General features: G+C 40.6%; 1 long non-coding RNA gene across 1 annotated transcript; it reads right to left on the bottom strand.

Annotated features, from left to right (window-relative positions):
- Positions 1-721: 721 nt before the first annotated feature.
- On the bottom strand, positions 722-19,668 carry LOC133822713 (uncharacterized). The gene is made up of 2 exons (XR_009887975.1): positions 19,015-19,668; positions 722-963 (listed from the first exon to the last, which is right to left on the bottom strand). It is a non-coding gene; the product is annotated as an uncharacterized LOC133822713 (long non-coding RNA).
- Between the last annotated feature and the right edge of the window lie 716 nt (positions 19,669-20,384).

A 20,384-nucleotide genomic window follows, 5' to 3' on the forward strand; every position in this document is an offset into this window, starting at 1 on the left:
GATTTTGCGACAGTTAAAAACTATCGTTATTGAGCAACAACGACAATCGGCTAACTGTCGTCATTGCTGACAGTTATTAAATGTCGTTGAAAATCATACCAATTTTTTTTTAAAAATTGCTTAAAATACCTCCACACTATTAAGTAATCCTTAGCTTCAATATCATAACATAAATGCAATATATATATATATATATATATATATAACAAAGGTAATCCTTAACCTCAATCATTTATATTAAAAAACAAATTATGTGTAAACATAGAATACTTAATCATATATTATGAGTAAAAGATAATGAATATATTCCCTAAAATAAAAGTGTGTACAAGTATGAAAAAAAAGAAGAGAAAAAATAGTACAACTTGACAAAAGATCTAAAAAACACAAGTTCTTGTAGAAATTTGGCATCATGAACTTAATGTGCAACATCACTCCCCGACTCCTCCAAAAATTTAACATTCTACATGAAATGAGAACTATATTCCAAAATAACTAATAAGAAATCAGCATGATGTCATTTTCCATACTTTTACAAAAGTGAGACTTTTTTATGTCAAATAATTGCAGTTAGATCTACTAAGTTTTCTTTATAAAATAGCCAACTTATTATGAAAATTTCGTCACTAATATTAAAATCATAAGTTGCCTTCTCTTTTAAAATCCAAAACCATTGTTTTCCTTGGATATTAACTTGACACTATTATGAAAGTCACACCAATGACTTATAATACTATGCCGCTTATAATAGTTCTTAATAAAGTATCACTCTAGCCTCGAGTGTTATTATAATACAACTTAAAATTCATATTCAAAATTCGCTAATCTTTAGAAATCGCTATTCTAATCGATCCTAGAATAACATGTGATTTTATAAATTTAACTCAACACAAGTTCACTAATTTTTTTATAAAATCGGCCAGCATAACAACTGCAAATTGGACATCCCCAAATATTTAAAACCTGCAAACATAACACATAAATAGTCCCAGAGTAGACAGATATATCACAGTTCAATCCAGTATATTAATTAACTCTTAATACATTTAGAACATACATAATTGCATCATAGTTTCTGTAACGTCCCAAATTACCTAATAAGGCTTAGGGCCTTGATTAGGGGGCCAAGATGACAAATTATGGAAATTATATGATTATGTGAGTTATATTATAATATGAATTGATATGCATGTTTGGGTGTATTAAATATGCATGTGGGTCCGTTTCTGGTTAAAATGGCAATTTTTGTAATTTGGCCCGTTATGGGTATATTTGGCATATATGTGATATATGTGTGGGACCACATCATTATGTAGATGTATTTGGGTTACTCAGCACGAGGCGATCCTAGGGAGCAAGCTAGCGGGAAAGTCACAACGGAATCAATTCTTGACCCGGGGTGAGTCAAGGGGTATTTTGGGTATGTAGTACATTACTGGGTTATTGGGTAATGAGAATAAATATTTGAGGATATGTTTGGAATTAGTGAGATCAGGAGGGAATTATGAGGATTTTGACTATTTTACCATCGAGGATGTTTTTAGGGTACCCTAAGCCTTGGGATTTGCTTAAGGTTACTTAAGCTCGAAGTAACCTATCAGAAACAAAATATGTTCAGTACTCTCTCTCCCATTCGCTCATTTGACGTCGTCAGCATTTTCGAAGGAAACTCGAGTTTTAGGGCTCAGATTCAAGCAAGGTTAGAGTCATAACGATTCTAAGGAAGATTAGAAGCTTAACAGCCTAAGGAATTTAGCTGGAAAACAACATAATCAGAGGTTATCGCTAGGGGCTCAGAACTGGGATCGTGCTCGAGGGTCGTTCATTTGTAACTTGTGCTTGGACTAAAGGTAAAAAAAAAAACTACACCCAATATGTGATGTACGTGATTAAGGCATGGTCTGAATGTTGAAAATAGATTTGATCAGAGCTTGGGCCTCTGAGAATGCGCATGATTATGATTATGTTGTGAATGATTGATTAAGCATGTTGAATGCTCTGTATCTGGATATTTATTATATGATGAATGGTTGTTAGCATTATATAATTGAGAAAAGCATTGAATTATGAGTCAAGGTAGACAATAGCGTCGAGCGCTGATCGAAAAGCATTGACTTATGTGTCAAGGTCGACAATAGGGTCGAGTGCTGGTCGAAAAGCATTGGCTTATGAATCAATGTTGACAATAGCGTTGAGCACTAGTCGAGAAGCATTGACTTATGAGTCAAGGACAACAATAGTGCGCTGAGGGCTGGTTGTTTTGGTTAGGCTAATCAGGAGCGCATTATATGCTTGTCTGACCTATTGGTCATGGAGAAATTTAGCGCTAGGTATGCTAGGCGAGCTCCAAAGCTAGTTATATAGAGGATAGGGCTAAGGGCCCTGGGGTGACTTATTAGTCCCATAGGGCTGGGCCTCAGACTTGACTTATAAGTCAAGAACAGCATTAGCACGTTGTGTGCGAGCTGAAAGCATTGACTTATAAGTCAAGGGCGACAATAGCGTGCTGAGCGCTAGTCGGCATGGTTATGCCTAATCAGGAGCGCATTATACGCTTGTCCGACCTATTGGTAGTGAAGAAATTCAGTGCCAGGTACGTTGGGCCAGCTCCAAAGCTTGTTATATAGAGGATAAGGCTAGGGGCCCCGGGGTGACTTATTAGTCCCATATCCTAGGGCACTGGGCCTCAGTTTGACTTATTAGTTAGTTAATTATGGAAACCAATCCAATATGATGTTGTAGTCATTTATATGAATGACATGCATGCATGAGTAGGGTTATTATTGCTAGGCATGCTTATTATGCATTGGTAACGTATCATTAACTGTTTATGAGCATGTTTAAGTTTTCTTGCTGAGCCTTGGCTCATGGGTGCTATATGGTGCAGGTAAGGAGAAAAGAAAGTTGGACAATCCTTGAGTTGGAGAGCTTCGGTGACGATGTGTACATATGCGGCTGCTCGACCACCACGGGTGGGGTTTCTCTGAGAAACTAGGGTCAAACCCTATTATGCCGCTTAGGTCAGCTGGTTGTAACTTTTTAATTGTAATTAACCTTTTTGAATGTAGTTTGGGATCCCATGTACGGAAGTAAACGTTTTTAGTGAAACGGTTGTACCGTTTGACCAAAAAATTTAACCCTAAACCATTAATCACGTTTAGCTACACAGTTATGGCCAAATGGCTCTTTTATTGAGTTTAGCACTATTTAAAATACACAGTGTAACAATCCCTGAGTAGTTGGCATTACTACTTGGTATCAGAGCGTGCCAAGGTTAATGGTTCCTGAAGATAAGTTGGGCATGTATACTCGTCACTAAAGACAAGCTCCACTTAGGATATGGTGAATATTAATGTGGTTATGTATTTAACTGCTTAAATAGGATTTAAATGCCTTATCTGCCTGCCTTATTAGGAAGCATGAGATATTCTGATAGGGTCGGGCCCTTGACTGTTGATATGATTATGCGATTACCTGCTCGATTGATATATGAATGTGTTATCTGTGTGCTAGAGTTGAGAGCATGATATTTATGTCGGGAAGAACAGGGCTTATTGATTGATGCATGAATTTTATGGGCATGTATTTTAGTACTACAGTGGTAGGTGAATGTGGTGTTGTTTCACTTTCCCGTGGGGAATGCTTTTTAATGTGATCATCATGCTTAATGGGTCAAGTTATTGACTGCAGAAAAATTCAGAGGTTATGTACCCAAGGCAATTATTATGAACCAGTGGTGTTTATGTTGAGGCTGGAAATTATAGCCAGAGCTTGAGCCCTCCACCTTCCCCTTAGAATTGGCAGCAGGTGTTTATAGATATGCAAGCAAAGTTGCAGAGGCAAGAGGAAGAGATTAAGTGTTTAAAATAGTAGGTTATGTTAGGGAACACCTCTTCCTTTGTTATGTCAGGAGTGACACCAATTTTGGCTCAACCTAGGGTTGAGAACAGGTGGGAATTACTATATGAGAGATTTCAGGAATATTACCCTCCATTTTTTGAGGGAGGCCTAGATCTATTTAGAGCTGAGTAATGGATGGGCATGATCAGTTCCATCCTCGACAGTATGGGGTTGGTGGGTCTCGAGAGAGTGATTTATGCTACATATGTGTTATGGGAAGATGCCCAGACTCGGTGGGAAGTGGTATCCTAGACACGAGATACAACTGCAATGAATTGGAAGAAATTTAGGCAGTTGTTTAATGAGAGATATTATTGTGATGCAGTTAAGACTGCGTAGACGAATGAATTTCAAAGCCTGGTTCATGGAAATATGACAGTAACAGAGTATGTTAACAAATTCGATGGGTTGGCCAAGTTTGCTTTTGATATGGCACCCACAAATGTGACTCGGAAATAGTGATTTATCCAGGGATTGAATTCTTGGATAGCTCAGGGCGTTAGAATCGCCCCACCACATGAGATCTCTACCTATGCTCAGGTGGTAGGGAGGGCTCTTGTTGTTGAGAGCACATGAAATGAGATATAGAGGGAGGGTGCTGAATAGCACAGAGCTCAGGCAATGATACCTCTATTTATTGGATCAGGTAGGGGCGGAGGCCCCAGTGATAAGGAAAGAAAAGTTAGCAACATTTTTAGTACCCCTGGACTAGAAAAGGGGTTTTCGAAATATGCAGATAGGCCATTAGGGCAAGGATAAGTACTAGAAACTCTACTTGGAATGCACTCAGTGCAAGAGGTGCCATCTGGGAGAATGTCGAGCAAAGGCATGTTTCTTATGTAGATGAACAAAAGGGGGCAGATAGCTTGACTTCATCTCGAGTGTTCACTCTGACGCAGTTAGAGACTGAGGCTGGTTCCTCAGTAGTGATAGGTTAGCTTCCTAGTTCTGATTCTATATTATGCTGATTGGTTTTGGTGCCATGTGGTTCCTTGTTTTGTTGTATCTAGTAGAGGCATAGACTTGGTATGTGGATTACGTGGTTATGTTGTGATGAGAATTTGGTACCGTACCGGTATCTCTTAAGAGATGGGTTAGATTATTGTGGGAATAGAGTCATCAATCGATGTGATAGAGTTGGTTATGACTGACTTTGATATGATCTTGGATATTGATAGGTTAGCCATGTATGAGACAATGATAGATTGCAAAAAAAAAAGATGGTAACCCTTGGGCCTGAGGGTGAGGATCCCTTTGTATTTGTTGGCACTATGCATGGACCCCATATACCTATGAGTATTGAGGGCTAGAGATCTATTGCAAGGTGGTTGCATATGATTCCTAGCCAGTGTGGTAGATACCACTTAGGCCGTGCCAGTGGAACTAGAGGAGACTAGATTAGTTTGAGAGATTCTGGATGTGTTTCCAGAGGATCTGACAGGGTTACCTCTGCACAAGGAGATAGAGATGTGATTCACTTGGTGCTAGGGATAGAACCAGTATCTAGGGCACCGTATTGAATGGCTCTAGCAGAGCTGAAGGAACTAAAGGTTCAGTTACATGGTAAGATGGTATTCTCCAAGATAGATCTTCAATTTAGTTATCACCCGCTGAGGATCGAGGAGAAGGGTGATGCAGAAGACTGCCTTTCGTATCAGATATGGGCATTAAGAGTGCTTAGTCATGTCTTGTGGTTTGACTAATGTCCCACTTGCTTTTATGGATCAAATGAACAGGGTGTTCAAAGAGTATCTAAATTGGTTTATGATCGTCTTTACCAATGATATTTTGGTATATTCTTAGACAAAGATTGGCCAAGGACAAGGAACACCTCAGAGGTTAAAAGTTTCCTTGGATTGGCAGGGCATTACATGTGTTTTGTGGAAGGATTCTCAAGGATTGCTATCTCATTGACAGAATTGACACGCAAAATCAGAAGTTTGCATGGTCAGATAAGTGTGAGAACAACTCCCAAGAACAGAAGCAGTGATTGAGTACAACTCCAGTTCTGAGTCTTTCTATAGATTAGAACAAGTTTATGGTTTATTGTGACGCCTCGAGAGTGAATTTGGGTTGTGTTCTTATGCAAACAGAAAAGGTGTTTGCCTATGCATCACGTCAGTTGAAGGATATGACCAGAGCTAGAGTAGAGTTAATGGTGGGCTAGTTGGCCAACATTACGCTTAAGTTTACTCTTTTAGAGAGGATCAAAGAAAAACAGTTGAGTGACCCACATATGGGAAGGATTGGAGGGGATGTCCTAGCTGGAATAGCTAAGGACTATACAGTGTCAGGCATGGATTTATTGAGGTATAAGGATCAGATTTGTGTTCCGATGGATAGTGGGATCAGATGAGAGATTCTAGATGGATCTCATACTACCCCTTTATTCTCTACATCTAGGCACCATGAAGATGTACCAAGATCTGAAAGTTTTATACTGGTGGCCTCGGATGGAGAGGGACATAACTAAGTACGTGGCAAAGTGTCTGACGTGTTAGCAGGTCAAGCTAGAATATCATAAACCAGTAAGGCCATTACAGGCTTTGAGTATTCCATAGTGGAAGTAGGAGGACATCACGATGGATTTCGTGTGGGATTGCCCAGGATAGTGGGCCAACATGATTTAGTTTAGGTCATGGACCGATATACGAAGTCAGTTCACTTTTTATCAGTGAGAATGAATGATACAGTTGACTAGTATGCATATATCTATGTGAGAGAGATAGTACGCCTTCATGGGACTTCGAGGTCTATCCTATAGGATAGGGACCCTGTCTTTACTTCCAAGTTTTGGGGAAACTTATTGAAGGCGATGAGTACAACAGAAGTTCAGTACTGCTTATCTCCTCAGACTGATGGTAAATCAGAGAGGATTATCCTGATATTGGAGGACATGCTAAGAGCATGTATATTGGACTTTGAAGGGTCTTGGAATGAATATTTTCCTTTAATAGGGTTTTTTTTTCTTTCTATAATTGACAGCTACAAGTTGATTATTAGAGTGACAACTTATGAGATGTTGTATAGTAGGAAGTGTAGATCTCCCATTTACTAGGATGAGATGGGTGCAAGGAAACATTTGAGTCCTGAGACAATTTAGAGGACCACTGAGGCCATTGAAAATATTAGAGCTCGGATGATCGCTTCTCAAAGTAGACAGAAGAGTTATGTTGATATGAAATGTAGGAACGTGGATTTTTAAGTGGGAGACTATGTCTTCCTTAAAGTTTCACCATGGGAATGGGTGAAGAAATTTGGGAAAAAGGGAAAGTTGAGCCCTAGATTTGTAGGACCGTTTGAAATCTTGGAGAGGATCAGATAGGTGGCCTATAGATTGGCGGAAACATGTATTAGATGAGACTCATGTGTTGAGTTATGAGGATCTGGAACTGGAGGCAGAATTATCCTCTGAGGAGCATCCAGTTCAAATTTTAAACAAAAAGACAAGGTCCTAAGGAAAAAAATCATACCTTTAGTTAAGGTATTAAAAGGAAAATCAAGGTTAGGGGAGCGACCTGGGAATTGGAATCAGATATGCTGGATTAGTATCCCGAGCTGTTCAAATAAAATTTCGAGGACAAAATTCCAGTAAGGAGGGGATAGTTGTAACATCCCAAATTACCTAATAAGGCTTAGGGCCTTGATTAGGGGGCGATGATAGAAAATTATGGAAATTATATGATTATGTGAGTTATATTATAATATGACTTGATATGCATGTGTTAGGTGTATTAAATATGCACGTGGGCTTGTTTCTGGTTAAAATGGCAATTTTTTTTTTTTGTAATTTGGCCTGCTATGGGTATATTTTGCATATATGTGATACATGTGTAGGACCACATCATTATGTGAATATATTTGGGTTACTCGGCACGAGGCGATCCTAAGGAGCAAGCTAGCAGGAAAGTCACAACGAGACCAACACTTGACTCGGGGTGAGTGTAATGCCTCAAATTTCCTAATAAGGTTTAGGACCTTGATTAGGAGGCCGGGAGGGCCATAATTGATTTATTATAATATTTAATGATTATATGTATGTTTACGTGAATTATATTATTATATGATGGTGAATGCATGCATATGGGCTCATATGTTAATTATGAGGGTAATTTGGTAATTTGGCCACTGTGGGCGTAATTGTATATTTTGGGTGCATGATTGTGATTGAATAGTATAGCCACATTATAAGGTGGATTGGTTCGAGCTTATCGACATAAGACGATCATGGGGTGTAAGCGTTCGGTCTAGTCATAACGGGTTTAAGTTCGGGGCTCGGGGTGAGTCTCGGGGTGAATTTAATGATTAGAGCATTACCGGGAATTAAAGGGTAATGAGATACGATTTATTGATGATTGAGAATATTGAGAATAGCGGGAATTGGAGAGCGTTAATTATGATTAACGCTGTAGGTTGTAAAGGACGATTTTACCCTTGGGAGTGTTTAGAAGCCTTTAAAAGACCTAGGGGCATTTAGGTCATTTGGCTTGGATATACATGAGGTTTAGTAGGCTGTAGAAGGCTGAGTAAAACAGAGCATATCCTCTCTTTCTCCCTTCCATCCCGTACAAGCATCCTTCCTCACCTTTCCTTGGATTTTGAGAGCTCAAATGGAGGTGTTGAGCTAGGGGATTAAAGGTGGCAGCTAGGGAGCCTGTAACAACCATCAAAGGGGATTCAAAGCTGTGTTTGAGGTGAGTTTTAGTCTTTGAACGCAGGTGATACTCTGTTTTCTTCTTTGGTTTTACAGCTTTGATTTCTTGTTGGAAGTTTGGATTCAAAGGGGTTTTGATGGGTGATTAGATTGGGTTTTGATGAGGGGAGGTTATGGGTGGTGTCTAGAGGTTTGAATGAGTGTTTGGAAAGGGTTTTGGGCTAATTTGAGGGGCTGGTTCTAAGGGAAAACGCAGGGGCAAATTCTGAGTTCGCGTGCTGGTTTTAGGCTGAACTGGGCTGGGTGCCGCGACACAGCTTTTTCGTGCCGCGGCCCATGCGCGTCTGGCAGATGGGGGCCTCTCTGTTTGGGGGCGTGCCGCGGCACAGCTTTTGGGGGCCGCGGCCCTTAAGGCCAAATTTGCTAAAAAGTGGTTTTTAGCTTAGGGATTCAAACCATAGGCCTCGGGGTTGGACCTAGTACCCGGTTGGGTAGTATTTGAGGTCTCGGGGGCTGGGTTTTGGTTTGGGAACCTTCAGTTATCATTTTTATTAATGATACCTTATATTTGGTTATGACTAGGTGACTGCTAAAGGACTAAAAGTTGATCGTTCTCAAGGGTTGTTCTTTTAATCGTTCTAGCTCGGCTTTGAGGTAAGAAAACTGCACCCTGTGTATATGGGACATGCATGGTTATTATTGATGCATGTTGGTTGATTATTATGTATGACATGCATGGCTATTCTTGATGCATGTTGGTTGACTGTTAAATGTGACATGCATGGCTGTTATTGGTGCATGTTGGATTGCTGGATATATTGCATATGATGCATGAGAAACATGTGATTAGGACATGCTTTGTATACTGGGTGTGATACCGTTCAGAGCTTGAGCCTCTGCGTTAATGCATAGTCCTAATTGTACTAATATATGTTGTGTAAGCATGCTGAATACTTGTTATTGGATATTGGACATGTGGTATATGTTGGTGGCATGGCTTACCTGTGTTTGGCGCTGACTTATTAGTCAGAATCGACAATGGTGCCAGATCCGTCTGTGAAGCTGTGACTTATCAGTTAGGTTCACCACGGACTGAGCACTGGTCGCGTTTTACCGACCCAAGGGTCAGAAGTGGCAATGCGTTGTGAACGCCGGGCCAAATAAAGATTGGATCCAATCAAGGTCGGCATTGAATGCCTCATATGGGGTATTAATGCTGGACCGACCGGAAGGTCAATGAGAACCATAAGCACTTGCCTGGTCTACGACCAGATGATTATAGCCAAGGTATATGACCCCAGTGACCGTTTGTCACATGGCTAAGGGACGCTGTCCATAGTTTCGACTCTAGAGTCGTGAGGAAGGTTATGTTGGTGACTAATCACCATGCACCTGTCCTAATCAAACTTATGAAAAGATCATTTATCAGCTAAGCCCTGGTGACCCTATCGTCACATGGCTAGAAGGAGCGATGCTCATTATTGTGACTTTTGGCTATTGTCACCTATTTGCTTGGAGTGATAGTCCTGAATGGTTACTATGGTTATTGTTGATATTATATCATGTTATTCTGTGTTTTCTTGCTGGGCTTCGGCTCACGGGTGCTACGTGGTGCAGGTAAAGGCAAGAGGAAGTTGGACCATCCTTGAGTTGGAGAGCTTTGGTGATGACGTGTACATATGCAGCTGCTCGTCCGCCACGGCCGAGGTTTTAAAGTGGAACTAGGGTTGAACCCTGTTTTGCCGCTTAGAACGGCCTGTTGTAAATATTTTCTGTAATAAACTCTGAAAATTATATTTTCGGGATCCCAATGTATAAACAAAACGTTCTAGTGAAACGTTACATCCTAACCAAAGTTCTTAATCCCTAAACCACTAATCATACTTAGTTCACGATTTTGGCCAAATGACTCGATTAGCGAGTTTAGCACTGTTTACAAGGCACACCGTAACGGTCCCTGGAGTTTGGGGCGTTACAAGTTGGTATCAGAGCGAGCCAAGGTTTATGGTTCCTGAAGACAAGCTGGGCATGTACACGCATCACTGAAGATAGCTTCACTCAAGGAATGGTAACTATTTCTGTAGCTATGTGTATAGTTGTTTAAATAAAATGTGAATGATTTACCTGCACATTGTATTAGGGAGCATGAGATTCTGATAGAGGCTGGCTCTTGACTATGTGATTATATGCTCCGTGAATATATATATGACTGTCATCATATGATTACCTGCTCTGTGAATATATATATATATATATAATTGTGTTATTTGCATGCTGGAGTTGAGGCATGGTTTGAGTATTGGAAGAGCAGGGATTATGAATAATGTATGAATGCCATGGGCATGTTTGCAGCACTACAAGTGGTTTATGATTGTGGTGTGGTAAGGTTTATCCCGTGGGAGAAAGCCCTTGACATGGTTATTATGATTAATGGGTCAAGTTATTGCAGATTGAACCAGCAGGTTTATATTCAAGGCAGATTATGAGGCCTGGTGATAGCTATACAAGGGCTAAGAGTTACAGCCAGGGTATTAGTTCTTCGTCTGCATCTCTGAATGTTCAGCAGACGCTTACAGACTTGCAATTAAGATTGCAGAGGCAGGAGGAAGAGATCAGGTATTTGAAGCAACAACGGAGTCTGTTGGGTGGTACCTCTTCCTTTGCTATGCCAGGGGTGGCATCAGTTTCAGCTCAGCCTAGGGTTGAGAATAGATGGGAATTTCTCTGTGGAAGAATCCTGAAGTTTTATCCTCCAATCTTTGAGGGAGGCCTAGATCCATTCAGAGTTGAGCAATGGATGAGCATGATCAGCTCCATTCTTGATAGTATGGGACTGGTGGGTCATGATAGGGTGATCTGTGCTACATGTGTATTGCGGGATGATGCCCGGACATGGTGGGAGGTAGTATCCCAGACACGTGATACAGCTGTGATGGACTGGAAAGAATTTAGGCAGCTGTTTAATGAGAGGTATTACTGTGATGTAGCTAAGACTGCCAAGATGAATGAGTTTCTGAATCTTGTTCAGGGCAGTACATCAGTGACCGAGTATGTTACTGAATTTGATGAGTTGGCCAAGTTCGCCTTAGACATGGTACCCACAGACATAGCTCGGAAGGAAAGGTTTATTCAGGTGTTGAATCCTGGAATAGCTCAGGGCATTAGGGTTGCCCCAGTGTGTGAAGTCTCTACCTATGCTCAGGTGGTAGAGAAGGCTCTTGCTGGAGAGTATGGAGCTCAGATAGTGGTACCTCCACTTATTGGAGCAAGTAACAGGGAAGGCCGGAAGACATATCCGGTATGCACTCGGTGCAAGAGGCATCACCTTGGAGTGTGCCGAGTAAAGGCCTGCTTCTTTTGCAGAATGTTTGGACATCGTAAGAAGAATTGCCCAGTGCGGAAGAAGGTTGAGCAAAGGGGGATAGACAGCTCGATTCCAACTCGAGTGTTTATTCCAGGGCAATCAGAGTCAGGGACTAAGACCAGTTCCTCGGGGACGACAGTTCAGTCTTCTAGTTCTGAGTTTTGAATTATGTTGTTCGGCTTTAGCGTCATGCTATTCTTTTGTTGGTATGTATATAGAGAAGGGTATATTGATGATATATGTAGATCACATGGTTATGTTGTGATGGGAAATGGAAGACGGTACCGGTAATCTAAGAGATGAGTTGGGTTATGAAAGGGACTCATTAGTGGTTTCCCTGAGTTAGTTATGACTGGCTTTGGTTTGACCCAGGTATGGATTGGTTAAGTAATTAAAGAGTGGTCTTGAATGGCAAGGAAAGTGCAGCAATTCTTGAGCTTGAAAGCGGAAAGTTTTGTGACAATTGACACTGTGCATGGATTTGATATGTTTAAGATACCGGATGTGAGGGCTGGAGTTTGTGCAGGGAGGTACATGGAACTCTTAGCCAGTGTGGTGGATACCACCTAGATTGTGTTAGTGAGATCAGGACAGACTGGATTAGTCTGTGTGTTTTTAAATGTGTTTCCAGGTGGTCTGCCAGGCCTTCTTTTTATTAAAAGAAGATTAGAATGGTGATTGGTTTATTACCAGAGATGGAATCAGATGTAAACATTGTTTCGAGTGGCTCAGTGGGGTTATAAGAATTAAAGAGTTAGTTGCTGAGTAAGATGGAATCTTTTAAGGTGGATCTTGGATCTGGTTAAGACCAGTTAGAGATCAGAGTGAGAAAATCAAGTAAAGGGTTGTGTTGGTATCGGATTAGAGCACTGCGAGTGCTGAGCATATCTTGAGAATTGTTTGATGCTAAGTGTTTGTGAATAAGATGTATAGCGCATTCAAGGGTAGATTTGAATGGGATTTATGAACGTCTCGGACGATGGTATAGTGGTGTTTTCTCTGCGGAGAATTGCCAAGAGTGAAGGGTGCCTTGGGGACAGGAGTGTCCATGGATAGTAAAGATATTGCAGGTGCCTTGGGAAGGAAAGTGCTAGGTCTTTATAGACCAGGATTAGTTTGAGGATTGTTATGACATCCTAGTGATAGAGAAAAGTGATGTTCTATGCGACATGTTGATTAGAGAATTTGACCAGAACTGGAGTAGAGTTTCTGGTGGGCCAAGTGGCCAGTTTATTGTTTAAGATTATTATCTCGAGAAAGGTAAAAGGGAAAGATGGTTAAGTGAGCCACAAACGGGCAAGATTGAATGGAAAGCTTTAGCTGGATTAGCTAAAGGTTGTTTGGTGACAGACATGAGTTTATGGTGGTATAGAGATCGGATTTGGGATCCGATGGACATTGAGATTAACTGAGAGACTCCGGATGAATCTCACGCTATTCTTTTATTAGCTTCATTCAGGCATCGTGAAAGGGTTACATGATGTGAAAGCTTTATAGTGATGGCCTGAGATGAAGGGACATATATTAAGGCATGTGTAAAGTTCTTAACCTGTTAGCAGATCGAGGCAGAATATCAGGAAACAGCAAGGCCATTACAACCTTTGGGTATTTTATAGTGGGAATAAGAGAGCATCGTGGTGAATTTCGCGGTGGGATTCCCAGGTTGATGGATAGGTATGATTTGGCATTAAGACATTGTGGACTGGTAGTCCAAGTGAGTTTATTTTATCAGTAAGGATAGAGAGCCTTCGTGAACTCAAGGTCTATCTTATCAGATGAAGACTTTATTGTGACTTCCAGGTTTTGGAAGGGTTAGGAAGGAGATGAGTATATAATGGAACTCAGTACAGATTAATACTCTCAGACTGGTGGTAAATCAGAGAGAGAGGGTTATTTAATTATTATTGGAGGAACATCTTATAAGATGAGTGAGGAAATATATATACATATCTGAGTCCTGAGGTGGTTCAGGGAAGTTATGAGATCGCTGGAGCTTGAATTTTAGTTGCTCATGTCTCAGTGTAGACAGAGCAGTTTTATTGAACTGGGTAGTGGAAATATGGAATTCCAAGTAGGAGAATGTATCTTCTCTGAGGTATCACCATGGTAGAAGGGGTGAGGAATTGAGATAAGTTAAGCCCTAACTTGTTTCAACAGTTGGATCTTGAATGGGTTTGAACAGGATGACTTTGATTCAGTTTTACTTTTGGCACTGGTAGTTGTGTGCAGTGAATTGTATACTTCCATGCAGTGGACATGGGTTAAAGAACTTATGAGTTGAATTATAAAGAATCTGAAAGTTAGGTTAAGTATTCCGGTAAGGAATAGCCAGTTCAGATTATGACATAAGTAATGAGGTTCTACTGAATGTACCTTGGGTTAAGGTAAGGTTATCGAAATACTAAAGTTAGGAAATGACTTAAGGAAATTTGTATCCAGTGAGTGGAACTCCGGTTCCGAGATGTTGGGTAAATTTCGAGGACGAAATTTCTATAAGGAGGGGATAGTTGTAATGCCTCAAATTTCCTAATAAGGTTTAGGACCTTGATTAGGAGGCCGGGAGGGCCATAATTGATTTATTATAATATTTAATGATTATATGTATGTTTACGTGAATTATATTATTATATGATGGTGAATGCATGCATATGGGCTCATATGTTAATTATGAGGGTAATTTGGTAATTTGGCCACTGTGGGCGTAATTGTATATTTTGGGTGCATGATTGTGATTGACTAGTATAGCCACATTATAAGGTGGATTGGTTCGAGCTTATCGACATAAGACGATCATGGGGTGTAAGCGTTCGGTCTAGTCATAACGGGTTTAAGTTCGGGGCTCGGGGTGAGTCTCGGGGTGAATTTAATGATTAGAGCATTACCGGGAATTAAAGGGTAATGAGATACGATTTATTGATGATTGAGAATATTGAGAATAGCGGGAATTGGAGAGCGTTAATTATGATTAACGCTGTAGGTTGTAAAGGACGATTTTACCCTTGGGAGTGTTTAGAAGCCTTTAAAAGACCTAGGGGCATTTAGGTCATTTGGCTTGGATATACATGAGGTTTAGTAGGCTGTAGAAGGCAGAGTAAAACAGAGCATATCCTCTCTTTCTCCCTTCCATCCCGTACAAGCATCCTTCCTCACCTTTCCTTGGATTTTGAGAGCTCAAATGGAAGTGTTGAGCTAGGGGATTAAAGGTGGCAGCTAGGGAACCTGTAACAACCATCAAAGGGGATTCAAAGCTGTGTTTGAGGTGAGTTTTAGTCTTTGAACTCAGGTGATACTCTGTTTTCTTCTTTGGTTTTACAGCTTTGATTTCTTGTTGGAAGTTTGGATTCAAAGGGGTTTTGATAGGTGATTAGATTGGGTTTTGATGAGGGGAGGTTATGGGTGGTGTCTAGAGGTTTGAATGAGTGTTTGGAAAGGGTTTTGGGCTAATTTGAGGGGCTGGTTCTAAGGGAAAACGCAGGGGCAAATTTTGAGTTCGCGTGCTGGTTTTAGGCTGAACTGGGCTGGGTGCCGCGGCACAGCTTTTGCGTGCCGCGGCCCATGCGCGTCTGGCAGATGGGGGCCTCTCTGTTTGGGGCGTGCCGCGGCACAGCTTTTGGGGGCCGCGGCCCTTAAGGCCAAATTTGCTAAAAAGTGGTTTTTAGCTTAGGGATTCAAACCATAGGCCTCGGGGTTGGACTTAGTACCCGGTTGGGTAGTATTTGAGGTCTCGGGGGCTGAGTTTTGGTTTGGGAACCTTCAGTTATCATTTTTATTAATGATACCTTATATTTGGTTATGACTAGGTGACTGCTAAAGGACTAAAAGTTGATCGTTCTCAAGGGTTGTTCTTTTAATCGTTCTAGCTCGGCTTTGAGGTAAGAAAACTGCACCCTGTGTATATGGGACATGCATGGTTATTATTGATGCATGTTGGTTGATTATTATGTATGACATGCATGGCTATTCTTGATGCATGTTGGTTGACTGTTAAATGTGACATGCATGGCTGTTATTGGTGCATGTTGGATTGCTGGATATATTGCATATGATGCATGAGAAACATGTGATTAGGACATGCTTTGTATACTGGGTGTGATACCGTTCAGAGCTTGAGCCTCTGCGTTAATGCATAGTCCTAATTGTACTAATATATGTTGTGTAAGCATGCTGAATACTTGTTATTGGATATTGGACATGTGGTATATGTTGGTGGCATGGCTTCCTGTGTTTGGCGCTGACTTATTAGTCAGAATCGACAATGGTGCCAGATCCGTCTGTGAAGCTGTGACTTATCAGTTAGGTTCACCACGGACTGAGCACTGGTCGCGTTTTACCGACCCAAGGGTCAGAAGTGGCAATGCGTTGTGAACGCCGGGCCAAATAAAGATTGGATCCAATCAAGGTCGGCATTGAATGCCTCATATGGGGTATTAATGCTGGACCGACCGGAAGGTCAATGAGAACCATAAGCACTTGCCTGGTCTACGACCAGATGATTATAGCCAAGGTATATGACCCCAGTGACCGTTTGTCACATGGCTAAGGGACGCTGTCCATAGTTTCGACTCTAGAGTCGTGAGGAAGGTTATGTTGGTGACTAATCACCATGCACCTGTCCTAATCAAACTTATGAAAAGATCATTTATCAGCTAAGCCCTGGTGACCCTATCGTCACATGGCTAGAAGGAGCGATGCTCATTATTGTGACTTTTGGCTATTGTCACCTATTTGCTTGGAGTGATAGTCCTGAATGGTTACTATGGTTATTGTTGATATTATATCATGTTATTCTGTGTTTTCTTGCTGGGCTTCGGCTCACGGGTGCTACGTGGTGCAGGTAAAGGCAAGAGGAAGTTGGACCATCCTTGAGTTGGAGAGCTTTGGTGATGACGTGTACATATGCAGCTGCTCGTCCGCCACGGCCGAGGTTTTAAAGTGGAACTAGGGTTGAACCCTGTTTTGCCGCTTAGAACGGCCTGTTGTAAATATTTTCTGTAATAAACTCTGAAAATTATATTTTCGGGATCCCAATGTATAAACAAAACGTTCTAGTGAAACGTTACATCCTAACCAAAGTTCTTAATCCCTAAACCGCTAATCATACTTAGTTCACGATTTTGGCCAAATGACTCGATTAGCGAGTTTAGCACTGTTTACAAGGCACACCGTAACGGTCCCTGGAGTTTGGGGCGTTACAGTGAGTCAATGTGTATTTTTGGTATTTAGTACATTATCGGGTTATTGGGTAATGAGAATAAATATTTGAGGATATATTTGGAATTAGTGAGATCAAGAGGTAATTATGGGATTTTGACTATTTTACCCTCGGGGAAGTTTTTGGGGACCCTGAGCCTTGGAATTTGCTTAAGGTTACTTAAGCTCGAAGTAATTTGTCTGAAACAAAATACGTTCAATATTCTCTCTCTCTCTCACCCGTTCGCTCATTTGACGCCGTTAGCATTTTTGAAGGAAACTCGAGTTTTAGGGCCCGGATTCAAGCAATGTTAGAGTCATAACGATAGGGAAGATTAGAAACTTAACAACCTCAGGAATTTAGCTATAAAACAATATAATCAGAGGTTATCGCTAAGGGCTCGGAACCGAGATCGTGCTTGAGGGTCGTTATTTGTCTCCTGTGGTTGGACTAAAGGTAAGAAAACTGCACCCAATACGTGACATACGTGATTAGGGCATGGTCTGAATGTTGAATATAGATTTGATCAGAGCTTGGGCCTCTGAGAATATGCATGATTATGATTGATTAAGCATGCTGAATGCTCTGTATCTGGATATTTATTATATGATGATTGCCTATTAGCATTATATAATTGAGAATAGCATTGACTTATGAGTCAAGGTCGACAATAGCGCCGAGCACTTCACGAAAAACATTGAATTATGAATCAAGGTCGACAATAGCATCATGTGTTGGTAAAAAAGCATTGACTTATGAGTCAAGGTTGACAATAACACTGAGCGCTGGTTGAAAAGCATTGACTCATGAGTCAAGGACGACAATAGCGCTGAGCGTTGGTCGTTATAGTTAGGCTAATCAAGAGCGCATTATACTCTTGTCTGACCTATTGGTCGTGGAGAAATTTAGGGCCAAATACGCTGGGCCAGTTCCAAAGCTGGTTATATAGAGGATAGGGCTAAAGGCCCCGGGGTGACTTATTAGTCCCATATCCTAGGGCTGGGCCCCGGACTTGACTTATAATTCAAGAACGACATTAGCATAGAGAGTGCGGGTCGAAAGCATTGGCTTATAAGTCAAGGGCGACAATAGCGTGCTAAGCACCAGTCGATATGGTTATGCCTAATCAGGAGCACATTATACGCTTCTTCGACCTATTGGTTGTGGAGAAATTCAGCGTCAGGTATGCTGGGCCAGCTCTAAAGCTGGTTATACAGAGGATAGAACTAAGGGCCCCGGGGTGACTTATTACTCCCATATCCTAGGGCACTGAGCCTCGATTTGACTTATTAGTCAATTAATTATGGCAACAAACCCTATATGTTGTTGTAGTCATTTATATTAATGATATGCATGCATGAGCAGGACTATTATTGTTAGGAATGCTTATTATGGATTGGTAACATATCATTAATTGCTTATGATCATGTTTAAGTTTTCTTGCTGAGCCTTAGCTCATAGGGGCTATATGGTGCAGGCAAGGGGAAAAGAAAGTTGTACCATCTTTGAGTTGGAGAGCTTAGGTGACAATGTGCACATATGCGGCTGCTCGTCCACCACAAGCGGGGTTTCTCATGGGAACTAGGGTCAAACCCTATTTTGCTGCTTAGGTTGGATGGTTTTAACTTTTTAATTGTAATTAACCTTTTTGAATATAGTTTGGGATCCCATGTACGGAAGTAAACGTTTTTAGTGAAACAGTGGTACCTTTTGACCAAAATTTTTAACCCTAAACCATTTATCACGTTTAGCTACATGATTATGGCCAAATGACTCATTTAGCGAGTTTAGCACTATTTAAAATACAGTGTAGTGATCATTGAGTAGTAGGGCGTTATAGTTTCCTAACTCACAATTAATTTCAAAATCTCAAGAATCAATAAAGTTGGGTTAAGAAATTTATACCCAACATTTGCGCCATCATTAAGAGTCCGAATGTGATTTTCAAAGTTCAAAACAAGTATTCGTTCACTTTGAGTGGTCGTTGACCGAGACCCACGATGGAGATCTGGCAACGACAGCGACGCCAACATTCCACGATGGTGGTTTGGGAAAAAATGACTGATCTTCGAAGCCCAAGACTCGAGGAACGTCCTAGTAGTGGTGGTTTATCTTGAAACGAGTTGTGGTGGCCTGGTTTGGGCTTAGAAGGTTCAGACCTCCATGAAATCCGATGAACCCATCTTTCTTTTCCGATAACTAGTGAGGTTGATCCTTGGGTGGGTTTTGCTCCTCTCATTGTCCCGAGTTCAACCATGCCATATACTTTTCTATACGATGTAAGAGCCCATCGAAAAAAGGCTCTAAAACCACGGCGGTGAAAAGCTTCGGGGGGCTTGTTGTGATGAAGGTCGGCGAGTGGGATGACGAGGCTCTGAGGTAAGGGGTTTTGGGGACTGGGGAAGGTCTTGGTGCCGTGCGTGTCACCGTTGGGTGGCTGCAAATGGTCCATCTAGTTTGGGCAGTGGCGACGTAGATGAGTAGGAGAGGGAAGGGATGAGGCGGGCTGGGGAAAGAGAAAGAGAGAGAGAGATAGAGAGACCGAAAATGTTAATAGAAAAATAGAGTTTTCAACGTATATTTTTTTTCATTTTTAATAACACCAAATAGAACCAATTTTAAAATAAACTTATTTATTTAATTTAATTTCTTAATTTAGAAAAATATAATTTTCTTTTTAATAAAAGTTGATTTTTTAAAAATACAAAAGTTAATTATGTATTAATTTCTTTATTTAAATACAAAAGTTAATAATATTAAAAATTTAGAAACAAAACAAAATATAGTTTGAAAAGTTTTTCATTAATACATATTTTTAAAAAATATATTTATTACATAATTTAGTTTATTTTTAACATTATATTATTCATTGATTATATTTTTAGTTTTCTTTAATCGAATTTTGGCGACAGTTTATAACTGTCGGTATTGATGTTTTATTAACTGTTGGTCTCTAATGAACTGTTGTTGTTGGGGTTAATGATGACAGATTTTAACTGTTGGCATAGGTCTGAAATGAACTGTTGACGTTGGAGTCAATAGTGACAACTTTTAACTATTGGAAGCAATTGTGACAGTTATTAATTGTCAGCGTTGATCTCTATGGCTACAGTTTTTAACTATCGGCGTAGAGATGCACTGAGTAATTACGACAGTCAATGACTGTCGTGGTTGGGTGTCGGAAAAACCTAGTTTTGTAGTAGTGTAATTTTTCATTATTTTGGTTTTTTTTTTTCTTATTTTTATATTTTAATTAAACAAATATTGTATATTTT

The sequence above is a fragment of the Humulus lupulus genome, chromosome 3, assembly GCF_963169125.1.
Source record: "Humulus lupulus chromosome 3, drHumLupu1.1, whole genome shotgun sequence".
NCBI classification, from domain to species: Eukaryota; Viridiplantae; Streptophyta; class Magnoliopsida; order Rosales; family Cannabaceae; genus Humulus; species Humulus lupulus.